This window comes from Solanum pennellii, chromosome 1 (assembly GCF_001406875.1).
Source record: "Solanum pennellii chromosome 1, SPENNV200".
NCBI lineage: Eukaryota > Viridiplantae > Streptophyta > Magnoliopsida > Solanales > Solanaceae > Solanum > Solanum pennellii.
This window is the reverse complement of record NC_028637.1, coordinates 91352132-91370714: the sequence shown is the minus strand read 5'-3', so window position 1 is coordinate 91370714 and position 18583 is coordinate 91352132.

Below are 18583 nucleotides of genomic sequence, written 5' to 3'. Positions count from 1 at the left end.
ATATTATGGTCTTAAACATATCACGTGGAAAGTTAAGATTAAAGTGTTGCCAAAAAATGAAAGGGATCATTCTTTTTGAAACAGATTAAAAAGGAAATAGGGTTATTTTTTTTTAAACGGATGGAGTACTTTTTATATTATAATTATGTGTTGAAAGATAATTTGGTATAAAACTTTTAGTTATAAATATTTTTTATAATATTTATGTGGTTATTAAAAAATTATAATATTAAATGAAAAGCTTAAGATTAAGTCATCTTTAAATATAAAATATATCATTGTTCTTAGAACATGATGATAATAAGAATATAATATTATAAAATAAACAAATAGTTGTATTATTTTAAATTCTTTTTTCTTATTATTGTTATGTGTGGAAAATAAAATGTCAATCAGATAAAATAAGAAAGAACCAGCGTGGTACCATCTACAGGACATTCCATGCATTTTGAGTATTTAGTTTTTAGTCAAAGAAAATGAAAATTTAATCTAAAAAGATTGTTCTCAATATAAAGTTTTTATAGATTTAATTTAAAATTACTAGTTTTTTCTTAATAACTTTTGTACGCATATAAATATTGAAACATATTTATGATTATAAATTTTAGATGATTTATAATTAAATAAATATGATATTATTATATCAAAATAAAAAAAAATAAAAAAATAATAAATCCAATGAACTAAAAACACATAACTAAAATGCACGTTGATGAAGTCAATAAATAGTAAATCCTAACCAAACAATTAATTAAAACAATTAACTACACCGTAATTCGTAAGGTAACGTGTGGGGCCAGGTTTTGTTGCGTTGCCTTGTGGGCTTGTGGGTTTTGGGAGAGAAGACTTCTATTCACATATATAGCATTATTTTAGGTCAAATACATAAACAGATCTTTAAATTTGTTAGGTTTTTTTTTTGGGTATTTTAATTACGTCATTTTTCTATTTATCATAGAATCACACATAATTTGTTCCTTTAAGACACTGTTGGTTGATTTTGATCGGCTTTTCTATTGTAAATGCCTTCAATTGTGTTCGAATTGTAATAATTTTGATAAAATGAATGAAGACAAATCGTGTTAGTCTCATTTGTTTTCTGATGTGTTCAATACATTATTCTCGAACGTTTTCACTATCAATTGGACTAATGAGTTGTGGAACAACATATGTATCTTCTATCAATACCCCTCACAAATCTGGTTCCACATCAGATAACGGTGTTTGTTTAAACGGAACAATTACGGGGGTTTAATGATTCAATAGGAAAATGACGTAGTTGAGGTACCTGAGGGAAAAAACCCAACAAATTTAGGGATCTGCTTGTGTATTTGGCCATTATTTTAGCTTATCAATGTTCTTATTTTACGTGATATAATATAATTTTAATTTATCGAAAAAATAATGTTATAAGTTAGATTGTTAAGAATATAAATTAAAGATAGAAGATTAATAGATAATAATATATTGTTTAACTATTCGTTCGTACTAGTGGTGGTAGTATTTGTTTTTGTAGTTTTTTTTCCTTCAAATTGTGTTACTTCTTTTACTTCTAGTGTTGTTTTGTTATAGTTACTGTTAAAAGATACTCTTTTATGCTTTTATTTTTTTAATTCTTTTTTTTTTCTTAATTGCTTTGGATAATTTTATTGTGTACAGAGTCTATCGAAAAAAAAATCTTTCCATCTTTTTGAAAGGTTTAACAAAATTATCAGCTATAAAATATTTATTTGACTCTTAGAAATAATAACATGGAATAAATAATTTTATCTCAATTTATGTGGCATATGAGAATTGAATAATTTAACCTTAACTGTGTATTTGCACAAATTATTTTTTATTTTTAAAAAATACATAAAGTACTATAAATTATTATTATAATTAATAACTCAATATACAAAATTTATAAAAAAAATAATTTATCTAAATTTATGATATAAATTAAGACGAAGAAAATAATAATATAGATATGAAAAAACTCATTCACATCGAATATTTACATCAAATCAATGTAATTTCTATTATTGTATGATTTAATAAAATAGAATGAACTATAAATTTAAACGTATAATATATATATATTAATTTAATATAAATACTCGATACAAGTAAATTTTATCTACGTGAATATTAATATAGGATGGAGGGAAGGAAGTACTATTCAAAATTCAAAAATGGTGTTCAAATGCCAAGAGAATAGGATAATGACCATCTCCATGAAGAATTGGTGTCGTGTAATGAAATGGCCAGCTGGACAATATAAACAAATCAGGAAAAAGCCTCATGTGACCTGCCGCCTTTGCCAGCCTGTTTCTCTCTTTTGCTTTCCTTTCGGAAAGGAAAAACCCCGCAGCCGATATCCTACTAAACCTACCAATTATGTTCTAAAAGGTTTGTAATATTGGTATAGGAAATAAAGTGAAATATTTTAAAATTAAATTTATGATATATTTGATTTCAGTTAAAATAAATGTATAATTATAATTTTAAATATTGTAAGATTATAATTTTGAAATAATTTAGCGTGTGATCCTTGATAATAGTGATTCACTTTTGTATGCCAGCTAGACGGTAACAGTATCTCACACGCTGGCATTCGGGCCACCGTGTACGGCACTGACCTTTCGACATCGTGCCACGTTGGAATTAAAAGGCTAATGATATAGGTCCATTTACGCATTCAGTTTTGTCTTTGTTTTAGGGTGCACGGCAGGAGATGAGGCAGATTTAGGGACTACAATTTCAAGAAAAAGGTATTTTACCTCTGCGGAGGAATGTATATGAGAGGAGATAGGATATTCGAATATATATAAGAGGGAGAGAGGAGGAATTTATCAAAAAGGGAAGAAAGTATCAGTGAGAGAGGAGTGAGATATCCGAGAAGAAACTTTTGAATTTTTCTTAATGATAATTATAGAGATTATAATAAAATAAGACATAATACATATATATATACCTTTTAACTTCGCTTTAAATTACATTTATGCCCTTTAACTTTTGGTGTGCACAAGTAGACACTTAAACTTGTATAAAATTGAACAAATAGACACACATGTCCTACATGTCATTTTTTGTCCTACGTGTATTTTGCCATATAGGACTCATGTGTTTATTTATTTAAAAGATGGATAGTTAAAATGTCTCTTTGTGCATTATGAAAGTCGGAGGTCAAAGTTAAAATTTGAAATCAAGTTTAGGGTCCAATATATGTATTATGGCATAAAATAAATATATATTTAGGCAATTTTTCCATACTAAAAATAAATATTCATTTGTATTTGTTTAGTTTTAAGAGTTATAATATTTATTTTTTAAAATTTAATTTTAAAATATATATTTAAAGAGTGATATGATAAAATTATCAATTTATTTATTGATCCAGTACTACGCTAAAGGCCTAAATATGAGTGTAATTTGCAAATTCTTAGGTGTTTTTGGTTGATGTAGGACAAATTAGTCAGTCGAGACCAACAACAAGTGTTCAAAAAGTGGGGCTTATTACTCTCTATTATTGAAAAATCACATCTTTAAAACCAATTATTTTTCAGAGTTGGCTAAATCTATGAACTATAGTAATCTCTTCTCTCTTGGAACTACTAATAAAAACAAATTAAGTTTTACATTTCTATGGCCATGCGAATTAAAACTTTTTTGATTTTACTTTGTATGAGATTTTTTATATCTCACAAATTGGTAAATCAAAATCTTACACTATCGAATATGTTAGTTTGTATGACAAAAGAAAAATTCACTCAAACTTATTTTGATCGTGTATTTTACTGATATAATGGATAAGTTTTATGATCTTGAAACTAGCAATAATTGTTGTTAGTAGAAATGGTGTGCGTTTGAAGCAAAAATCAAGTGTTATAGTGGAAAACAATGTATGAAGTCTTCAACTTGATCATACATAGTTTTTATGTCTTGTGACATTATTAATTTGCTGTCACACAATAGGTTAAGAGGATTTAATACGTCCCCTTCGACATGTGTTTAATTATCATATGCTCTTGTTTCTTTTTCATTTTTTTCTTGGCCCAAAAGAGGGACACTCTACACTGTGTATTGTGACATTCCTAGTGTCTTTAATGATAGACAAATTCGTAACATATCAGTATAATATTATAAGTAAGGTTGAGAAACGATTTATAAAGGTTTAAAAAAATAAAAATATATAATGATAAATTATGTTTACAAGATACTTATAAATTCTGTCTATAAGAGATTTGGTATATAAATTCAATTGAGTATTTTCCCTTGTTAAATGTAACGCAAGGTATAACATTTTCGATGCCTTTTAATTTCTCTTAAACAAAAGAAATCCTAAACATAGTATATATAATATCGCAAGCATAGTCTAAAAGGATGAGGTGCACACATATCTCACCTCAACCCCATTATTTTGGATATCTTGCAATATTATAATTGGAGAAAAAAAAAATCTAAGAAGAAAGAGTAAGGATATTTGTGTTACTTTCATAAGACTGGGTAAATATAATTAACAAATAATAACCTCAATGTTTAAACACTTTAATAATTGTGCTATCTAAGTCATCTCTTTTGTACTAGCAACAAACTTTATCATAATTTTGGATTAATCTAGAAGTAAGATTCTGATTAGACTAAGCCAAAAAGGCACAATCCATTTTTCTTCCTAAAAACTCAACTATGAAACATTATTTTTAATTTTAAGTTGCTTTTATTTTAATGTATGTGTATGAATTCTAATGATGTTTCATATAATTCAAAGTGTCATTATTTTAATTATTGAAAATCAGAAACTCTTTGGCTGCTTTAAAGCTCCAACAGGGACTCCAGTAGGTCCTATGCTGACCAATTTCCAGTGTTGGCCTTACCCACTTACTAGCCAACGAGAAAAGTAGGCCAATAATTATTATTTTTATTTCCATCTCGCGGTCATTATTTATTTTGGATTCCGATTCTAATTATTCATGAGGCTGAAACTCGAGATTCCTGATAAGGGTGAGGATAGCGAGATCATATTTATCCTATCACAATCCTTGAAATTCCATTCTATGTAAGGGCGAAGCCAAGTGGGTGGATGGGGTTCGTCTGACTCCTCCATTAGGCAAAAAAATAGATTATATGTACAAGATTAAAATTAGTTTTAAAGTATACATGTTGAATTTCTTAGCCTTTTAATTTGTTTATTTTTTTAATATTTTAAATTCCTTTAATGAAAATCTTAACTCTGCCGCAGTATAATCCTATGGAATTAAAATTTATACTAATGGGAAAAGATGTATACTACATTATTATTACTACTATACTTGTAGACATTATTGATTAGTTGCGTTTACTTTCAGAAAAGCACAAAAAAAAAAATACAAAAGGATTTCACTATCATGAGACCACATTTTTTATTTCATGTTTCTTTGAAAACGATTTTTTAAAAATAAAATAAAATAAAAAATCAGAGAAGCAATGTATAATTAGGTTCAAGGAAAATGACTTCCTACTTTACCACAATTATTTTCAATATATGGTGATATATATTGGTAACTAGAAGTCAATTACAATATAATTTTGAAGTGGATCATTATTCATGGTAGATTGATTTGTATTCAAGCAATTTTTTTTATATATAAATTTTGAATTATTATGACTGAAAATCATGAAGATCCATTAAAAAAGCACTCAATATCCAATCAAATTGTAAAATTATACTGCCTTTTTGGGACCAAAATGCATAAAAGTTGGAGTAATATACAAATAGTATTTTTTAAACTTTTTACGTTTCTCTTTTTGCAAAATTTGCTTGAACTAAAAGATAATGTGGAAATTATTATTATGTAAATAACTTCTTTTTAATCCCATGATTGAAAGATTACACTATCTTATAAAACTAGCAATCGAACAAGTTTTTTCTTTTCTCCGAGTGTTTTTAGGTACTGCGTTTGTTTCAATTTATATGATTTATATATTTTTTTATTTGTTCCGAAAAGAATAACATAGTTTAATACTTAGTAATAATTGAACTTTCAAAATATATTTATTTTATCTCGAATGGAAGGATGTTTAGTCATACAAATATCTCTGATTTATTTTAGACCATAATATCAAAACTTTTTTTTTTTAATCAAAACTTTTTTTTTAAAAAAAAAAAACTTCATCTCAAATTAAATTATATCATATAAATTAAAACGAAGGGCGTAGAATATTGAAATCATACATATTAGGATTCCCATAGCTACATGACTCATGAGTAGTAGCTCAGTTGAGGGCAACAACATCTTGCATGTGATAATTAACTTCATCCATGCAAATTGTAATTAACAAAACCTGAAATTAAGGTGGACAAATATTTTCTTCCTTTTAATTTTTTTTAAGTAATTATTTAATTTCAATTTTTTATGTGTAATATGCTAAATATCACAATATTTAATTTTTTTTAAATTTTATATCAAATTAAAAGCAGACAATCAAATTAGAAAAAAAAAATATTTTCCTATTTCATGGGTTCAATTCTTATCCTTAACTAGACGCATGCTTTGGACGTGCAGTATTATTCCGTCGAAATAAAATAAATTCAAAAAATTGTCTTTAAAAGTAAATTTCATTTTAGAGCTGGCAGTCTCAATAATCACCAATTATTCCCTTTTCTCTTTTATTTCATCAATTTCAAATTTATTTTATCAATTTTGTAAAAATTCGTTACAACTAAAAAAGATCTCCTTTCTTTTTTTAAAAAAATAAAAAAAATATTTTATAAAAGTCAATTTTTCATTCTATGTCTAGTCAAATTTCGTCACATTATATAGTAGATTCTTTCATTTTATAAAAGGAAAAGAGTTAAAAATGCCCTTAAACTATGTGAAAGGAACAAAAATGTCTCCGTTTATAGTTTGACTCAAAAAAATATCCTTACCGTTAATTCATTGGCTCAAAATGCCCTTGTAGTCAATACTTTAGTTTATAAATGCCCATATAGTTATAAAATGTGTCAAAAATTGTCCTTTTCCCGAATAAATATATTATTTTTTTTCTTTTTAAACACATCTTTTTTTTAATTAAAATATTATTAAGGAACATTATTCTTGTTTTCTTTATTCTAAAATCACTTTAACAAATAAAATGTAGGAAATATTTTTTTCTTCTTAATCTCATTTTATCAATTAAAATAGAATAATTTCATGCACCCTTTCGATAGATAATATATGCCATACATATATAAGATCATAGTATATCCATCATTAATTTATATAACGATATAAAATATTTTCATTTTTTATTTTTTTGTGAATTAAAGTAAGATAAAAATTTGCTAATTTTTTTAAAAATATTAATTGAAAAAAATGTGTCAAAAAGAAAATAATAATATGTTTATTTGGAAAATGAACTTTTCTGACCTATTAAATAACAATACGGGCATTTTGGACAAAAATATCAATGACGAATATATTTGGACCAAACTACAAACGAGGGGACATTTTTGTTTCTTTTGCATAGTTTAAAGACATTTTAAAACCAAAATATTGACGGTAAAGACATTTTTAAGCCAAACTATAAACAAAAGACATTTTTATTCCTTTTACATAATTTAAGGGCATTTTTAACTCTTTTCCCTTTTATAAATAATAGCTTTTGCAAACAACTCAGGCAAACACAATTTGATGCCTTTTTTTGGCAAGTGTGTTCGTTTTAATTATAACAAAAATATATATATACACAAAAGTACAACCAAATTATGCCTTAACCACTTCAATAATCTGTGGCTTTTAGCTGTTTAATAAAATAAATTATTTAATTAATGTTGAATAATATTCTCCAAATTCAAATTATTGATACCTAAACTTAATTGTTTCATGCATAATCCCTTTTCTTAGGTGGATGTTTGGTGTGTATATGCTTCAAATTGCTGGCCAGCGACCACACCAACTTTTACATATGTCTTATTAATTAAGTATTGATAATATTTTTAAGCCACCAATTTACGAAAGATTAAGTGATAATTTACTTAATTAACTTGATGATATTCTATTTTTTTTTTAATTCATAGCATTTGAAATGTAGAATTTATACTATATTGGAGTTTTCTTTAAAATTCTATATTGCAAAAGCTCTAAATTCAAAATAAAAAAAATTAAAAATAGTGATATACGAATAATTTTTTTAATGATCTAATTTTTTGACCCCAATTACTCAATTAAATTATTGTTGAAAATCTTAATGAGTAATAATAACTAGAAAAATATTATTCAGGTGTCATTAAAATAAAACAACACTCATAGTACTTTTCTTGTTCAATCTTTCGATTTAAAACCAATACAAAATTAGTTCTATACAAAATGTTCGAATTTTAATATTTAAGAAAATTGATTTATGAGTTTACCAACTAAAGTTTTAATATTTAAGTTCTATAATTTATCTTATTTAGCTGAAGAAATTTACAAATTATAACCACCATTATAGAGTTGATTTGGTATGGACTACGTCAACAACCATTTGTTTATATATTAATTATTTTTTTTGCATATACATCGACAGTAGACTAAGATCTTAGTTTAACTACTTTTTTTTAAAAAAAGTTTAAAATGAAAATTTGATAGTAATATATAGAAATAATTTAGAAGGCGTGTTATAATCAAATATGTAGTTGTTATATTTGTTACGTATGAACAATCGGATAAATAATTACTACTAAGACCCCTACCTAATTAATATTTTCTATAAATCAATTTACCTAAAAAATATATTTGTATGTTCAATGTCTATTTCAAATGATTTCATTTGTGGACTTTTATAGAGTATTTTTCCATTCATTGCAAAAAATAAATAAATTGATCAATAGTGACATTTATGATGATGACCTTCTAATTTTTTTTCCCACAATGTCAACTTAGAAAAAAAACAAACTACTAAGGTGGTAAAATTCTAGAAGAAAATGATGTTAATTAGACCCTAATTTAACAAATGAACTAGGACCATTGACGGCAAATAAATGGTCTAATACCAAACCATGTGAATTTATTAGAATTAATTAATTAATTTAATAAGATGAAAATGGTTTAATTAATTATGATTAAATGCTAAAAGGTTAATATACAACTAAGTCCACAATATTTATTGAATTGATATGAATATTAAGTTATGGTCGAATTTTGCTGATTAGACACCAGAAGGAGAGAATAAACTTTTGCGATGGATTGATTTATTTGAAGTTGGAGTTTTATTTGGATATACAATTTTTTTTAAATCATATTTTTTTTCTTATAAACTTAAAAACTCCACACCTTGTGAATACTATTAAAATTTTCTTGATTCATATATAATCTTACCAAATGAGCGAATGATAGTTCATAAACTAAACATCGCAATATCAAGACGCGAGATTGATAAATCACAATATCTTTATGTTTCTTTTATAAATAAATATTTATAAATATAAACTTTTAAATACACAATTTTATAAAAATCTACTAGTTGACTATAATAGTAACTAATTTTTTTAAAAAATATAATTTTCAGATAATCTCTTCATGTCGAGCATGAATTTTTTTTTTCTTTTACAAAATTTTAAAAAATAAATCTTATATTTATTTTGAAATTCAATAATAAGTTAGTAAGAAGCAACCAAAGAGGGAGTACCTTTCAAGTTTTAATCATTGGTGAATTTTATATGATGAAAGAAAGACTTTTTTTTAGTGTTTGTGTTAGGATTTTATATTGGAGCCTCAATTAGATTCAGATTGCACATTGCATAACCTATTTGAAGATGACGATTTAATAAAAAAAGAATTTATTTTCAAAATGTAAATTTGAGGTCTCTAATTAAAAGTGTAATAACTTTAATTTTTATCATTACACCACGACTTATATAGGTGAGTAAGGAAAGACTTGTTAGTAGTATTTGTGAGCACTCAATATATAGGTTGAACGATGTAATACTTTATAGTGATGACTTGATGTAGAGCTAAGCAATTGTTCCATTGGATCTTGAAACTGACACATAAAGGATAAGGTAATTAATACTCCTAAATATCAAAGAGATTTGACTAAAATATTGTGTCTCTCTTTTTATTTAAGTTGACATAGTTATCAAGAGTCAAGTGTAAGTAAAAATAATTAAATTATTTTACACCAATTTTTATAGGTTAATACATACAGTAATTTATTTTGAACTAAATGGATTAATAAGAAAGACTCTTTTTGATTATTATATTCTTATTTATATAAAAACAAAGTTGAGTTAATTTGGGAAGGAGGGAGTAACAATAATGAACATTACCCTCAAAATGAAGAACCAAAGAAGTGTTTTTTGTGGCGATAAATATGTAAATTGAATCTAATGTTGATATCCACTTTAGAAACATTTATAAAGAATACTAATAGCTTTTAAAATAATATATCAAGAGATAATAAAATTATTGTTGCTAATTAATTAACGTTAAAAATTATTTTGTGCATTATCCCAAAAAAAATACCCCTACACTTTGTATGAATATAACACTTTGTGCAACACATCGATAAGTATTTTAAAGTGACACCAATTATTTGTGATTATAAAATATAAATCATCAGTATTTATCTTTTGTCTCATTTAATAATAGTATAAAATTAAAACTAACTAATAATGATAGGGCAATAGATTTGACGGTTATAAATTTGTCAGTCACTATCTTTATGGATCAAAATAACAAAGGCATGTGGATGACTGAACAAATAGTGTAAAATAAAATGTTTAAACTACATTCAATTCCAAAAATAATACTTATATACATAAGAAAAAAAAGTGAAACAAATAAACTACCTAATATTATACATAAATAATATTTTTCTTCTCTAAATCGAACATCGTATAAGTTATACAGACTTTTATACATAAATAAGACTTGTTTTATATAATTATCAAACGACCCCGAAAAGTATAACAGATTTCCTAGAATAATAGTAGGTCTTGTTTTTTTATCAGATGGATAACTTGATTAGTAATTCTCTGTAGGGGCATTAAATAGGCGAGTTGGTTGGATTGAAAAAATTAAAATAAGCTAAACTATGTTTGTCTAAAATGTATTAAAAATTGGTTTGAACTATGATTTATTTAAATTTACTTAATCTAAACAGTAGTGATATACTGATGTAATTCATATAAGAAAAAGAGATTGATTTCGATGGAAAAACAAGAGATTCGAGACCGGACTCGAACTCAAAGACATAGGATATTCTGGGACCCAAAGTGCAAAACCTACTAGATGGATGAAAAATATTAGGGCAAATTATGTGATTAACAAAGATAGAAAGCGAACCAAAATGAAAAATTTAACTGCGCCTAAGCTTACTTAAAAATGAAAGGATAAGGTATAAGTATCCTTAGATTATGATCAAAATCTCATAGACATACCTTAACTAAACTAAGGTCCTAGTACCCCTGAACTTATTTTTTTTTTTTTTTAATTTTATACACTATTTGACTTAAGTGAGATTCAAATAGCTAGGAATTCTATGATTAATTTGATATTTCTAGTTTTCCAAGAATAGCTTTAACAAATGCAACTAATAATTTAAATCATAATATCACGTATAATCATCAAATTAGTTCGAAGCAGAATTCAATAAAACAAAAGATATCATGTCCTTTTTTAAATTTCGATCTATTACAATGAATACAGTTTATATATTCTTATTTCATTTTCTTCTTCCAAGCCCGAATTTTAATAATGACCTAATAATATGGCTTAATTAAGTCTTTTCAATATTTTTGTGTCACTAATAATTTGAATGATGAAGTGATAAGATAAGGAGAAGACAATGCTATGAAATTAGGAAGCAAAGAAAAGAAAAGTCCATGTTTATTTACATGTGAGTTATGTCCCCTTCCCATGTGCATTTATGTACTCCTTCCAAATACTCCTCAATTTTCTTTTATCACAAAATTTCACAGCCTTATATTTAATTTAATTAATTAAATTTTAGAGTTATGACTTGGAGATTGGGCCCTTCACTTTTATCACTTTATTTGAAAATGCTTTTTCTCTTAAAAGTTGTGTGCCTTTGGGCCTACTTTTTGTATGCTTCATTTAAGAATGAATTTTTCATTTATTTAAATCATGTCAATATTCTTTTTTTTTCCCTTTTATTAATTTTATTTTAACCAATCATATGAGAACAATATGATTGCTTTTGGGGTTCAATTGGGAGAATATTGACTTGGAATTTTTTATATTTTTTAAAGAGAAAATTAAAGGTAGAAGATGTAAAAAAAGGAGAGGAGAGATTCACAAAAGTGGAAAATCAATTCAGTATTAATAAGTTTAAAGTTTTAATAATTAATCAAGTAAAGTATTAAATTAAATAATCATTTACTTTCACAATTACGGACTTTGTTGTCTTCATTTTTTTATCACAATTTTTGAATTATGGATGTTAATTAGTAAAATTTGTTTTATATCATTGGATTGAATAAAAGTGAATGATATATAAATTTAAAAAGGTGCATTAATCATTTTATGCTATTTGTGTGGTTGCTAGTGTTAATAAGAGAAATTCATAGAAATACCAAAAGTTTAGAAGCTAATTATTTAGATATATTTTAATTTATAATATTATGAATCTTACTCAATTTTGGTCCATCCAAATACGTGTAGATATACGTATCTCAAGATATATCATATTGAAATTAAGTATAATTTGTTCTAGAACTTTATCCAAGTAGATTCACACACATACATGTGTATATATATACAAGTATGTTATAATGTGTATCAATTGTGTTTCACATGTATATGTGATACGTGACTACTTCCCTCTCCATCTCGCTCGTCTCCCTTCCTTTTTGAATGTATCTGGCTGCAAAAATATATGTATCTAGGCGTATTTACATCTAAACATATGATAGAAAACTTTAAATTAATGATAAAAATACGTAATTATTTGAAAATGTGAATAGAATTATTATATATGATATGAATATATGTTCCATAAAATAGTCTTCCCCGTTAATAATCCTCCTGAAAATCAAGATGAAGCGATGTCTAAAGTGAAATTTTCGTAAATAGCCACTATATATGGCAAAATTTATCATTATGATGGAAAAATAAGAAAAAATGATGATGAAGTTATTTACGGAGAAGTTTTTTTAATTTCTTATTTAATCCAATAACATATATTTATGAAATGAAAAAGGAACTAATTAGCAACTGTAAGTAGTTTGTCGATGAGAAATTTACCGGCCACAACAAACAATTAAAAGAGTATTTTCGCAAATAACTATTATGATAAATTTAATTATGCTCTAGTTATAGTTTGTATATATATGAGTTGTAATCGTAGTTTAAGTTGTTTTGTTTGTATAATTTACGAGTGAGTTGTATGATTTACAGATATGTTTGTATAATTGAGTTATTTTTGTATAAACTTAAAATAACGAATTTATACATACACAAACATCTGAAACTTAATAGTTATACAAAGTATATTATACAAATTTTCAATTATACAAACGTGTGAATTGTACAAACTCGAAACCCAGCCCACATAATTATCTCTGAATATTTGTTGCTAGTGGTACTAATGTTGTTCATCTTGTATTCATAAGATATTTAGAACAAAACTTTGAAGAACTTTGTAAGAAACAAATAAAAATTTCACGACTAGAAAATTAAAACTAGTAGAAAAAATAGAATAAAAAACAATATATAAAATATTTTTCTTAAAGAAGAAAATTGAGCTCACTAAATGCACAGTGTCCCCTTAAGAAAATTATTCCTTTAAGAAAATTATTCCCCTCAAGTACTCGAGGTTAATGGAATATATCCTCTCAGGTAGGGGTGTATATGACTGAGTTGGTTCGGGTTTTTCAAATATCAAATTAAACCATTCGTGTAAAATTTTTATATTTATAAACCAAATCAAACTAATAAAATTCAATTTTTTTTGGATTTTCAATCTTGGGTTGGTTCGGATTTTCAAATACTAAACCAATTTATTATGTCGAATTTTAAAATTTATAAATCAAACCAAACTAATAAACTTCGGATTTTTTCGATAAAAAGCTTGCATACAAACATATATTAACTTGTGCTCCAAATATTTCTTTAGTCCAATCAAAATACAATTATCTAAAGTGTTTCTTAAAGAAAAACACAAATATGAGATGAGTATTGATAACACAAAAATATTCAATAAAAAATAATTATGAAATCATCATATAAAATAATATTGTAAAGTCATAATAAAAATAATCATAATTTAAAAGTACTAAATCATCCTAAAATAAGTTTAATAAGTATTAGTAACATTACTAAATATTTAAGGAAAATTGAAATTAGATTGTGTATTTTAATTGTCTAAAAGAATATAAAACTAAAGAACAAAGATTTAATATTATTGTCATTCTTAGTGTTGAATTGATTTTTTTTGCACTACTACTAATTTGATTTTGATTTAAGTTTTATTACAATTATCAACATCTATGAACTATAATCTTTATTGGACCAATCCGAATTCTAAGTTTTATTCTTGAAATAATATATTAAAAGATAAAAACTATGAAATAACATAAGAAATATTTTAAAATGATATGAAAGTAAATATTTTATGTATAAAATAAAATTTCAAAATTACATATATAATGTCAGGTTGGTTTGGTCTCGGGTTGATTTTTTTTGGTTGGTTAAACCAACCCAACCCAAATATAGTCGGATTTTTTTTCCAATACCAAACTTAGTTAAACTAAATCACTAGTCGGATTTTTTTCTGATTTGACTCGAATTGTGGTTTGATTTGATTTTGTACACCCCTACTCCCAGGATAGAATCTTACTCACCGCTGTATCGATACCTAAAATCACGGTGTCAGCGAACCACTCAATGACAGTAAAGTATACTTAGAATACTAGATTTAGTAGTAGTAGAATAAGTTCAGAAAATTCTATTCTTAATATGAGAGGAATCCCTCAATTTATTAGAAAACAAAGGATAGTGTGGAAAAGTTCTCATTGTACCTTACCGGAAAGGTCACAAACATTTGGAAAAGTCACAATCTTACGAAAAGGTATACCTTTCATAAAAGTCACAACTTTTCATAAAAGTCACACCTTTTCATCAAAGTCACAACTTTTCATAAAAATCGCAATAACTCTTTAGAAAAGTCGCAATTCTTCATTTTCCATTCACACCTTTTAAAACCCAACAACTAATACTATAGCTATATTGACTAATTAACTAGTATATGTTTTCTTAACCATGTAATTTTCCAAACAATTAATATTGCTAGGCAGGTTTGCTCATGTTAGAACTCTTCTTTAAAAAAAGGGAAAATGCACAAGTACCTCCTCAACCTATGCCCGAAATTCCAGAGACACATTATACTATACTAAGGTCCTATTACCCCCCTGAACTTGTTTTATAAGTAATTTTCTATCTCTTTTCGGCCTACGTGACACTATCTTGAAAAAAAAAATCTACCAGCGTTGGGCCCACAAGATAATGACATTCCACGGAGTCCTTCATTTTCTCATTTGTTAAATTTGAATGATGATGAGATAATGACTTTACTAGATGATACATCTTTCGATATTCACCCCACCACAACAACTTATAAGGATCTAAAATCAATGTCTAATTATAAGTAGAAATGTTTGCACTTTAGTTTCATATAAATTTCTATGCATGAAAGTAGTACTTTTTTTGTGTGATAAATTAAAGTATGACTCACTCAGAGGCGAAGTCAAGATAATGAGTTTGGGGGTTCTAAATTAATTTGTTTGTGGGTTTAGAAGTTAATATACATATATTGAGAAAATGGCCAAAAGCCCTCTCAAGCTATTATCGAATTCCCAACTATACAATTATTCTTTACGGGGGTCCTATCGCACCTCTCTCCCCCTCCCGAACCTTTTATAAGTTAAATATTTATCCCCCTACAAACTCAACCCCAAATTTGTATTAGGTAGTAGTCAACACGTACTGCCACGTAATATTAAGATTTTTTTACAATAAAAATATTCATTATTCTTTTATATTTTACTATTTTTTGTTTTATATTTCATCTTTTCCTGATGATAATATGAAGTCTGAGTCAATTAGTTAGTTATGTACAGTGAAGATTCCATTAGTTAGTTGTGTACAGTAAAGTTAGTTAACGTTAAGTTGTTAGAGTAAAGTTGTTAGTGAGTTAATTTTCCAACTTATGTTCTGTTAGTAGTAGTATATATATAGGTTCATATTGTAACATTTCTCCTTCAATTCACATTCAATACAAAACACAATTTTCTCTCTCAATTCAGTTACTCTGTAGTTGAGTTCATCTTCATTAACAGAGGAATGAAGTTCATCAATGGAGCTAGTTTTGTCATCTCCCTTTCTCTTTCTTTTTCATTCCTTCATTTCTTTTTCCTTGAAAGCTTCTGCATATTTGATGACTACCGCGTCGTCGACCTTCATCGAAATTCTAAACACAAGGAAATCTCGTTCTTTAAAGCTAGAGCGAATGAAAAAATCTATCACTGAAAATTGCTTCTTTCTTCGCTATTATAATATTTCAATAAGTGGGTCTTCTTCATCAAAGGGTCTGTTACCAAATATTTCTTTAATGAATTCGTCTCCATTAATTGAATCTATTACTCCCTTCGTCCCTATTTAGTTGTCCACTTTAGAAATGACACACATATTAAGATAACAATAATTAACATAGTGAAGTTATAATTTTATCCGTATTAATTATGGTTTCAAAAAACATGAATTAAAACTTAGAAATTTTCAAGAAGTTTAAAAGAGGGTATATTAAGAATTTTTTTTGTCCTTTCTTGATTTGTCAAAATGGACAATTAAAAGAGAAAATATGGACAAGTAAATAGGGATGGAGGGAGTACTTAGTGAATTACTCCATTAATGACTAGTCTAAAATTCAATTCTTCTAACTTTCATTTTTTATTTTGATTTTGAGCAACTAATAAATATTCAAAGATTTGAAAAGTGAAGATCTGACGAAAAGTATGTGATTTGATTATTTGAAGATGAGACTTAATGACGAATAGTTGAGGAGGGCGGTGACCTGGTGGATGAGTGTGAGCTACTAATTATATCTATGGATCTATTAAAGGGAAAAGATAAAGAAGATAAAAAGAGTAAAAGGAAATATAATTTCTTTTTTAAAAAAAGTAGAACATTAATATGAATTAAATTAAATATTTCTAAAGATAATATTTTAATTATCTTTTTATCTCTCTCTCTCCCAAAGAGAGTGAACTACATCTCTTTTGCCACATGAGCATTTAGGGAGCAAATAATTCCACTTTAAAAACATCCAAGGGGATATTATGATCCCCGTGAAGTATGAGTGTGTAGTTGAGAATCCGGCTATAGATTGGAGAGGCTTTTAGCCATTTTCTCTACATATATTTATTTTATTTTCTAATCAAATATAAAGTCTACGAAAAAGCTAGTGAGTTCTTCCGAACCCATAAACCCTCACCTAGCTCTGCCTCTGAGTACGAGAACATTATAATAAACATTAAATGTATTACTTGCCTTTATTTAAGTTAGCACTTATGTTTGATTTTAACCTCAATTTTATGTGTTTACTATTAGATTATTGATAAGTTTTTAATTGGTTCACAGTTTTTAATGTATGACTTTGATGTTTAATTGATGAGAATTTCTTTGAATCGAACTGTATTGTTGCCAAAATAAAAACAAAATGGTGATGGATGAACATATTAAGGAGAAGATTGTAAATTTATATGAAATTGATGAAATATTTAATCCAAGACACATTGAAATTTATTCGCTCAGTAAAGATTTTTTCTTTGTGACTTAACCATCGTAAGTGCTACTTGTTTCTTCGATATATACAAATTTAAATGCTTACAAAAAAACTATTCAATTATTTCGAAGGTTGTTCTTCCATATAACATTTTTTTTTAAAAAAAAATAAGTATGAAAATAAAAGAAGAGATTATATCCACATATAACATTTCTAGATCAAGATTATTATTTTTTACTCCTTAAATAAAGTGTATTTGCTCTAATTTCTTGAAGAGAAAGAAATAGGGTTAGAGAGAGACGTTCATTTTTTCCCCCTTTGCAATGAGTTCAGCGGTGTAAACAATTGACTTTTCTTATATAGTTAGGGATGGGAGATTTAACTAGATTTAAATTACGATACGTGTGTCAAGTTTTATTACCTGCAATAAGTAGTGTATATCATAAATTTACTTATTATGATTCATAAATAAGATAAAAGAAATAACATAGTTTAAATCATGATCTTTTATCTGTTAATCTTTTTAACTCGCAAAAAATATATTTAGTATGACATATTTACTTATAAAGTTAGCAAATGATAAAAGATTTAACTAAATTTAGGTTGTACCTTTTGACCTTTACATCTCCATTCACAAATATTATAATATGACATATTCTTCTCATAATTATAGCGAGAATATGAAAAGATTAAACATTCAACTAAGCTTAAATTGTGACCTTTTCAGCTTGCTAAATTTATTTTATAACAAATATATTTGCGATAATTACACTCTATATGCTTAAAAGAGAAATTTATTTATTCCGAAGTAATATGCATCAGTAAAACTAAAATGATTGGAAATTTTGCTTGCACATAA